Source organism: Cryptomeria japonica, chromosome 10 (assembly GCF_030272615.1).
Source record: "Cryptomeria japonica chromosome 10, Sugi_1.0, whole genome shotgun sequence".
NCBI lineage: Eukaryota > Viridiplantae > Streptophyta > Pinopsida > Cupressales > Cupressaceae > Cryptomeria > Cryptomeria japonica.
Window position 1 is genome coordinate 513228543 of NC_081414.1, and position 10000 is coordinate 513238542.

The window sequence follows — 10000 nt, forward strand, 5'->3', positions numbered from 1 at the left end:
AACTTAGCAGGGCAAAATCTCAAACCCTCGAGCAAGAAGCCTTCTTTGCAAAAACAAAGTACTCTCTGGTTCATATGGCTAGGGCTCCCCCTCCTTCATTCAAAAGTTGAGATTGAAACTCGCACGTGGTAAGGCACATAAATAATAAGGTAGTAGGGCATTCTAATAGTCGTACACGAAATCCCAATCTCAATCAGAAGGAGGGTTCTGTAAAACCTAACCGGTCAAACAGCTTCGCGGCTCCCCCTCACTTTCCTTGAAAACCTAACGGGTTGGTCATTGAAATTGATACCGAAACTTTGGTTAGGTATCAAATGCATTGCAACAATAGAATGATTTTTGCATGATGGAAAGGATGGGGGTTTCCACCTGAACAAATTGCTAACTGGATGGTGTCTTCTCTCAATAACTAGGTAAAAATCGACATCCTTCCTGATCATTTCTTAGCTATTGAATGCGGTAATCAAAATTTGAGAAATTCCTTGCTAAATGGGGGCCTACCAACATTCAAGGGCATAGGGTTTGATTGTTGGGGATGGCAATCCCTCTTTCAACCATCTCAATTAAATTCATGCATAGTTAATAGAGCTATTTGTCTCGAAAAACTTCCTGTAGAATTACGAAACAATGATTTTTTAAGAATTATAGGAAACAAAATTGGGAAATTTGTAGAAGTTAAAAAATCAGCCCTAAACTTCTTTAACCAACTTCTGATTGTTAACATGGATATTAATATTAAAACTATAGAGCCCATAATACTAAAATGCGATAATCTATGTCTAACCCTTGAAGTACCCTTCTATAATGGCTCATTAGAAGTTAATATGCCAAGGAAGATTCCCTTTAAAAATTCTTTCCCTGAATCATCCCCCAAGTCTAGAATCATTCCAATCAGTTTTGTGGAAGGAGGGAGGTTTATCCTTGAGGGCTTTAATAATATTAGCACTAATCATCCAACCACGGATCTGTGTCCTCAGAGATCCCCCATTAAGACCTTATGCTCTCCTTTCCAACCACCGCCTTCTATTAACCCCCCTATAGTTGACTCCTCTTTTAGGGACCGAGACTTGGAAGAGGGAGAAATTAGCAAGTCACTCCCCCAAAAAGAGTAGCCTGGTATGACAAATATGTTACCATCCTACTCTCTTATCCTACCTGAGAGAGAGAACCCCTCGAGCCCCCCCCCCTCTCCGGGATCTTTCCTTCCTAGCGCAATCAAAAGAGATAGACAATCCTCTCTAGGATCCAGCAATGGCTTCTATGTAGGACCAACCAATCCCTCAAGTCTCATGGATGAAGGCCCCTGTGGAGGTAGGAGCTTGCCCTCCACCTCTGAGGAATGACCCTGTTACAATTGTAGAATCTGAGAGTGACCGCCTGACTAGGGAAGTTAACATCATTGCCAATTTTATAGGGGAAGAAGTAGTAAATGACCTTATGGATCAATTGATTGATGAAATCTGTCATGATGAGGAATTGGAAAGACAAAGGGATTTCCTTATCAATAATCTAGTAAATATTACCGGAGTCGACTTAGAAATAGATGAAATCTTTATAGCATCAGATAACCTGGAAAATCAAGATCCTAACACCCTAGGCATTCTCTGCTCGGAAAAAAGCAAAGACTCTCCTGATTGTGCTAGAATCAGTAAAAGAAGGGGTAGAAGATCCCTCGCTGAACTAAGATTAAGGGATGGAGAAGCTAGGGGCCAGTCTAAAATATCTACTCTTTTTAATGCAGGGGAGGGGAAGTTCCTCCCCACAAAGCTATGAAAATCATAACATAGAATGTTAGGGGACTGAATGCCCCTAACAAACAATGCATCTTAAAGCATTGCATCTCTAATTCTAAACTAGACTTAATGCTAATTCAAGAAACAAAAATGAACTCCTTTGAGATTTCCCTTTTTGAGCAAAAACTAGGTGCTAGACAACTAAAACACTCCCCGACCACAGGCGCCTCGGGGGGTTTAGCTATCATTTGGGATTCTATATCCCTTTCGTTTACACCTTTAGAGATTAAGCAAAATTGGATAGGAGGAGAAGTAGTAAGTTATAAAAATAACCTTAGATTCAAACTGATTAACGTTTATGGCCCTATTCAGAATAGGGATAAGGTGAGGGTATGGATGGAACTTGAATCCTTCCTAAGAAGTTTCCCGAAGGAACTAAGCATCATTGGCGGAGATTTCAATGCCATCACCAAGGTTTCAGACAAGAGAGGAGGAACTAGCAAGCTCCCTCCATTAGCTGTAGATTTCAATCTGTGGATCAACAGGAATTCCCTGTTGGAAATCCAGACGACAGTGAATGCCTTCACCTAGAACAATAGAAGATTTGGTTTCTGTAACATTGCGGAGAAACTTGATAGGTTTTTTATCCATAGAGGGCTCTCGGAGTTGAATTACTCCCTGAAGGAAGAGCCTCTCCCTTTATCAGGATCTGACCATTTCCCACTCCAATTAAACTTAATATCTGATCACGCTCCTAAAAAGTGCCCCTTCAAATTTGAGAGAATGTGGTTTAGAGATGATAACTTTCTAAACTTAATTGAGAATTGGTGGAACGGCTCTGTTTTCTCAGGCTTAAAGATGTTTATTGTTGCTAGTAAGTTAAAGCTTATAAAAAGGAAGCTCTTAGAGTGGAATAGGACCAATTTTGGTAACATTTTTGACAAAAAAACCCTAATAGAGAATGATCTTAATAAGGTTAACATTGAGGTACTTGAGAAAGGGATGGATGAACATCTCTTCCTTAAGGAAAAGGACCTACTCTCTGAGTATGAGAGGATACTATCTTACAAAGAGATCTTCTGGAAACAAAATCTAGGGAAACTTGGCTGAGTGATGGGGACCGGAATACCAAGTTCTTCCACAACAGTACTAAGCAAAGGAGAGGGGTCAAACGAATTTCTAAGATCACGAACTGCCAAGGATCCATCCTATCTGAACTAGAGGAGGTTGCTTCTAAGGCAGTCAGGTTCTTTGAGAAAATCTTAAACAATCATGAAGGCTCCAACCTTAGGGGCCAACTCAATATTATTAAGAATCTCCCAAAACTCATTACCGATGACCACAACCATGTCCTATTAAAGAAATTCTCAGAGGAGGAGGTCAAATCTGTCCTCTTCAAGATGAATCCGGATAAGGCTCCGGGCCCGGATGGCTTCCCCACCAGCTTTTTCCAAAAGTGTTGGGGTTTCATGGGGACATAAATCACGGATGCCTTAGAGGGTGTGAGGAATTCTGGTAAGGTTCTCAAAGAGGTCAACAATACCTTCCTCACCCTCATTCCAAAAAAAGAGGACCCTGATAGCTTTAATGACTTCTGACCAATTGCTCTCTGCAACACTTTGTATAAACTCTTAACTAAAACCTTAGCAGCTAGACTTCAGAATCTCCTCCCCTTAATTATTAGCAAAGAACAAACCGGCTTTGTAGTACACAGATCAATCTATGATGGGGTTATCATTGCCCAAGAGGTCATTCATTCAGTTCAACTCAACAAAATCCCAAGCATGCTAATCAAATTGGACATAAGTAAAGCATATGACAAAGTTGATTGGCGCTTCCTATGCAAATGCATGGAGGCCTTTGGCTTTTCCAAAACTTGGATCAACCTTATCTTCGAATGCATATCCACCCCTAAATTCTTGATTTTGGTTAATGGTTCTCTGGAAGGTTTCTTTAGCAGCTCGAGAGGGCTCAGGCAAGGTGATCCTATGTCCCCCTTCCTCTTCATCATCATGGTTGAAGCTCTAGGTAGACCCATCTCCAAGGCCAAAGAGGAGGGAAGGATCTAGGGAATTCCCATCACCAGTGGCCTCCCCCCCTTCACCCACCAACAATTTGTTGATGACACAATGATTTTTGGGCAAGGTTGTGCAGAGGAAGCTCGGGCCTTCAAAGGCATCCTCAATTCCTACATGTTAGCCTCGAGTCAAGAGGTAAATCTGGCGAAATCTGTAGTTTTTTTGTTCAACATAGATCCCTATTTAGGAAAAGAAATCTGCAATGTCCTGGAAATTAGCCAAGGTACCCTTCCCTGCAAATATCTAGGCATTCCCCTTGACAAGGGCAGAAGATCTTCAAATTTATGGGACAACTTGGTGAACAAAATCAAGTCTAGGATTAGCACTTGGAAGGGGAAATGGCTCTCTTCAACTGGTAGGGCAACTCTGGTTAGATCGGTCTTATCAGCTATGCCCATTTACCAACTCTCCTATCAACATCTGTCTACCTCCAAACTTGCTGAGCTCAACAAGCATCTTAGGACCTTATTTTGGTAAGGTGCTAATAGCAGCCACAAAATCTCACTTATCTCTTGGGACAAGATTTGCACACCTAAAGAAGATGGTGGTGTTGGCATCAAAAATCTACAGAATCAAGGTAAAGCTTTGGGTGCCAAGCTGGTGTGGAGATTGTTCAGAACTCCTCACCTCAAATGGGCGAGATTATTAAACCACAAATACTTTAATGGTGATGATCCAATCCAAATCTTCAGAGAGACCAACCCTCCCAGAGGATCCTGCCTATGGAATTTTATGCTCGATTGTAGGAAGATCATCTCTGATAGGCTAACTTGGAACCTGGGGTCCGGGGATAAAGCCCTTTTCTGGTCTGATTCTTGGGGTGGGTATAAGGCCATTGAAAACCTCCATGACTTTGGGGCCACCCGGGCCCTTCTTGAATCACATAGAGGTCCCTTGTTAAATAATTATCTCTCCCCTTCATTTGAAGGGGCTGGATGGCAGTGGATCGAAAGGGATGATGAAGCCATCCCGGAGAAGGACAAGCATAAACTTATGTCAATTCTCAATTCTAGGAGCTTTGTCTTAAGTCATAACGAGGACAAGCTTATATGGGAGGGTTCCTTAAGAGGGGAATACAATCCCAAGGATGGGTATTCCCACATCTCCAAAGCACTCTTAAGACCTAAGTTAGAGCTTCCCTTAAATCTCTGATGGGATAGAAACTATCTGCCTAAGGCAGGTATCTTCTCCTGGCTTGCGATCCAAAACTAACTCCTAACTGCGAACAAATTCAGGCGTATGGGATATGAGGGTCCTAGCAGATGTCCTCTTTGCAAGGCAAACGAGGAGGACACCAATCATATACTCCTTAACTGTTCCTTTGCTCATCAATGTTGGATATGGTTTACCAATAAACTTGAATGGTCTACTGCCTTCCCCCACACCATCTCAGGAATGCTCAAAGCTTGGCCTCTCCTTAGGCATGGTTGTCTCTTTGAAGGTTTATGGATAGCTCTCCCATCATCCATAATATGGGAACTATGGAAGGAGAGAAATAGACGTCTCTTTAAGAATGAAAAACTAGATGTCCTTAGAATCATTAATAAGATAGAGTCAGCGGTCATTGAGCTCGTGAACAATAGACTTACCTCAGGCTCATTAAAAAATGCCTTTATATCTTATTGGGATGAAAAGATGAAAAAATGATGGTTGGGCATATCCTTCCCTCCCTTTGTGGGAGAGGGTCGTACTGCTAGCCTTCGAACAAGAGCGAGATGCAGATGGAAGCCCCCAGGTGAAGGGTGGGTGAAGCTAAACTTTGATGGGGCAGCTCGGGGCAACCCAGGGCAAGCTGGGATAGGATGCGTGGTTCATAACTGGGAAGGCAAAGAAATAGCCACCTTGGCTTCTCCGGTCGGCATCAACACAAACAATTGGATGGAGCTGATGGCCTTGGTGGAAGGTTTGTTCTTATGTAGGAAACTTGAAATTAAATTATTAGATATTGAAGGAGACTCGGCCATAATTGTCAATGCTCTAAGGAAAGGGAGCATGCCTAATTGGAAACTTAATACCTTGCTGCCAAAGGCTCTGGACTTATGCAAAGGTTTTGATAGGTATACAGTTAATCATATCTATAGGGAAGAAAATAAAAGGGCGGATGAGCTAGCCAACATGGGAGCTGATGGTATCAAGCTCCTTTCTATGCCATCCTAAGGCTAAGTCCTCTTATTCGCCCCAGTATCCATCTTCAAGTTTCCCTCCCCTTATGTTTCTCTTGCCCAGATCTCAGCTACCTTGGATCAGCCCCCCTATTCTAACCTTCCCCTGAACCTTGCAGTTCATTGACATTCAGATATATTTTTCATTTAAAGTATTTCCATTTTCCTATTCTCCCACACTTCAACTTAGGCAACTAGGCTTAACCCTTGATTTGTATTATCCTTTATTTTACATAGTCTTTCCCATCTATCCTCTCCATTCAGTTAGTCCCCCCTCCTTCAAGACTGCGAAGAGACCCCTTGTATAACACCCCTATATTTGTTTTTGGTAATTGTCATCTATATCTACCTCGAGTTAGCCTTCCATCCTCTTATTTAGTCATACTATCAGCATACATATACACATTTATTTCTATATATACAAACAAATTCTCCTACTCTTGCAATCCAGAACCTTTGTAGATCTATCTGGGACAAAGAAGCTCTTCCATCCCCGAGGCTCATATTATTATTTTCCTGTCAGATAATTATTAATCTTTCATATATATTTAATAACAAATCTAGATATTTACATATCCATATACATATATATATATATATATATATCTATATGGAGATATTGGGCAGTCTCAATTTTATCTCTATGCACTCTTTCATGTATATATATATATATATATATACATACATATATATATATATATACATACATATATATATATACATACATATATATATATATATACATACATATATATATATATACATACATATATATATATATATACATACACATATATATATATATATATATATCTGGGCAAGCTTTGATCCTTGTAGGCACATCTTTAGATTCAGAATCATTTTCTATTTGCTCATATCCTTTTAGTCACTCTCTCATATTTATTTATTCTCTGAGTCATTGTTTATTACTCAATCTTTTATATAATTATTCGGCTTAAACAAAGATTTTCATATATATATATATATATATATATATATATATATATATATATATAACCTCTGTATATGTATCCTTAGTATCTATATGTATACCTGCAGACATATATATATATATATTTAGTATCTATATGTATACCTGCAGACATATATATATATATATATATATATATATATATATAAGACATTTATAAGACATAAATATACAAACAGATATATATACTCATATATATTATTAAACTGAGGTATATATATTTATATATTTAAAGATTCATTTATATTAATCTGGGTATATATACATAGATATATACCAAGATATAGATATATTCAGATATATAATCACATATATTGATCATCATAGAATTTTTGAAACTAACAATCTTATTATTTATATGACAAACATATCAATTTTAATTTATATATATACTTTTGACTCATATATATATGTGTGTGTGTGTGTGTACACTTTACACTTTATATATATATATATATACTTTATATAGACTTTTATATTAACAGTCATACATATTCATTTAGAAATATAGACTTATATATATATAAATAAATTATATATATATATATATATATATATATATATATATATATATATATATATATATATATATATATATATATATATATATATATATATATATATATATATATATATATATATATATATTAACAGTCATACATATTCATTTAGAAATATAGACTTATATATATATAAATTAATTCATTTCCTCAACCCAAAACCAATAATAATAATTAGTATTCATTTTCATATTTAGAGCCTACACTGTCAAATCCATAGCATACCTATAGTACATTTTACCTTAAACTTGAAATTAATTAAATCTTCATCAAGATTTGAGGAGCAGCTTGCCCTTAGGCCTATATGTCCCTCATCTCTCGAAACAGAGGATGATTAGTAACTCAGTAGGCGGTGGCACTCATATCTAAACACAGCAATTCCATAATAATGAACCCCGGATAAGTGTACTTGATTATCAAAGCATATAGGATCCCCAAGTAATCCTGATCATTATGACAAGTCAGGGCTGCGATGTGTGGCATACCTGTTTGATCATCTGCCAAAATTAATCATGGCTCCTCAATGGGATTTCCTATAGACGGCACATCATTAAAAGATATGCATTATTTATTAGCCAATTAGATTTATCCAAAGTGGGTTAGGGCTCGTGTGTATCTTGAAAGAATAAGAAAACTCAGTTCTTTCACATCAATAACCCATTCGGCTATTAACCAAGCTTCAGGTTAATTCTAAGACACTATGTAATCTATCAAAGAGCTAGAATTAAAGAAAACTGGTGATGGATACCCTGACCAAACTACGCAATACGAAGAGGCAAATGGCTTTGAAGGGGCTATTAACAGAGTTCACCTAAAGCGTATCATGCGGCTTCCCCATACCTTAGTGATTGATGCGGTTGAGAGCATCTTGGGCTCGGACTTTCTCACAAACTTCGATAGAACTAGGGAAAACACGGATGTGGCCGCCATGTTTCTCGCTATGACAGTTACATCCTCCAAAAATCGCGAGGATACAAGTGCTCTATGTAAAGAGGTCTTCATTGCCTCTATATTGGGTGATCTGGAGTGGGTCTTAGTCAACATTGACAACAAATGGACTATCCCTCGGCCATGACACTATGATATTCTCATTCCAAACAACAGGCCGGTCCCTAGATTCCCTATCATCTCCACAAATGGTGAGCCCTTCACCAGGGAAAGGATTGAGGCAATCAATAGAAACATCAACTTTCTGCTCTACTTGTTTCATGTGCGACACCCTCCAATTTCCACCTGGTTCGAGGACTTCCTCAAGGCTGAAGGCCTGGTTCTGGACGATGAGAAAGCTTCTACCTCACCTTCGGGTCGGAGTGAGTAGGCTCGGCCCTCGGTGTATGCATGGGACCATTTTTGATAGGAAAACAATGTTATTTTTGCAGGGGATAATCTTGTCACTAAATGTTAGGATTATACTAGTAACCCAAGTAGATTACAATATCTAGTAAAACAGGGTTTTATCTCTAGTTAACAAAGATTGGGGTAAAGATAGTAACTAGTATTGAATCTTAAAGACAAACTTAAGCGACCTATAGGTCACTAAATTAGTTGGTTTTAACGGTTAATCTTAAAGTCACGAAGACTAAATAGGCATGATGGATTATCTGTTTACATAGACATATACTAGCTTTCTGTTTTGGATACCTAGCAATTTGAATATATACTCTAGATATTTACAAGCATTTGGATGCATGCATTTACTGGTATTTATTCACATTGAGGGTAATCATTTTAGGATGGGTAATATTGGCTTATTTTAGAATACTAATCATTGGTTGAAGTACTCTAATGCCATTTGCTGAATTCTTCTATATTTGATATCCGTCTGTCATATCCGAAGACTTTGGATTAAATGTGGCTAACATGCAAAATTCGGGGCTTGGACAGAGAATATATCTACCCTTGAATACTCATAGATTCCGTCATCCTCTCTGCTATAAATCTACAGGGAAGGGGAGGTTGGAATGACCGAATCTCATTCACCTACTCTTGTTATTGTAGCCTGGATCACATCCTTCACTAAGGACTGCATCCAGGAGCATCAACAAGAGTTGGTAAATTGGAGATTCTCTGTTTGGATGGGTCATGGGTCGATCATGTTTGGGCTTAAGATAAATGAATTGGGAAACCCAATTCAGTTTAAAGTTTTATATCTCTATATTCATGATCTGCGAGGATAGGTTTCACAAGATATTTTATTATGGTTACTTTCTAGCTTTATAGATAAAATCTCATTGGGGATATTTTATTATGGACTATACGATACTAACAAATCTGTCGAGAAACTAATCATGCAGGCCAAACAGGTATATCTCGGGCAATTAAGGGATACTATATACAACAAAGAACAACTTTAGAGCCAAGCCGCTGGAAGTTGAGTGACAAATGTTTATTGAAATTTGTAAATAAGAGCTTGTAAGGGAGGGGTAAAACAGAAATACCCTCCCTCCTGATCACCCTGGCCCGAGGTGATGATGTA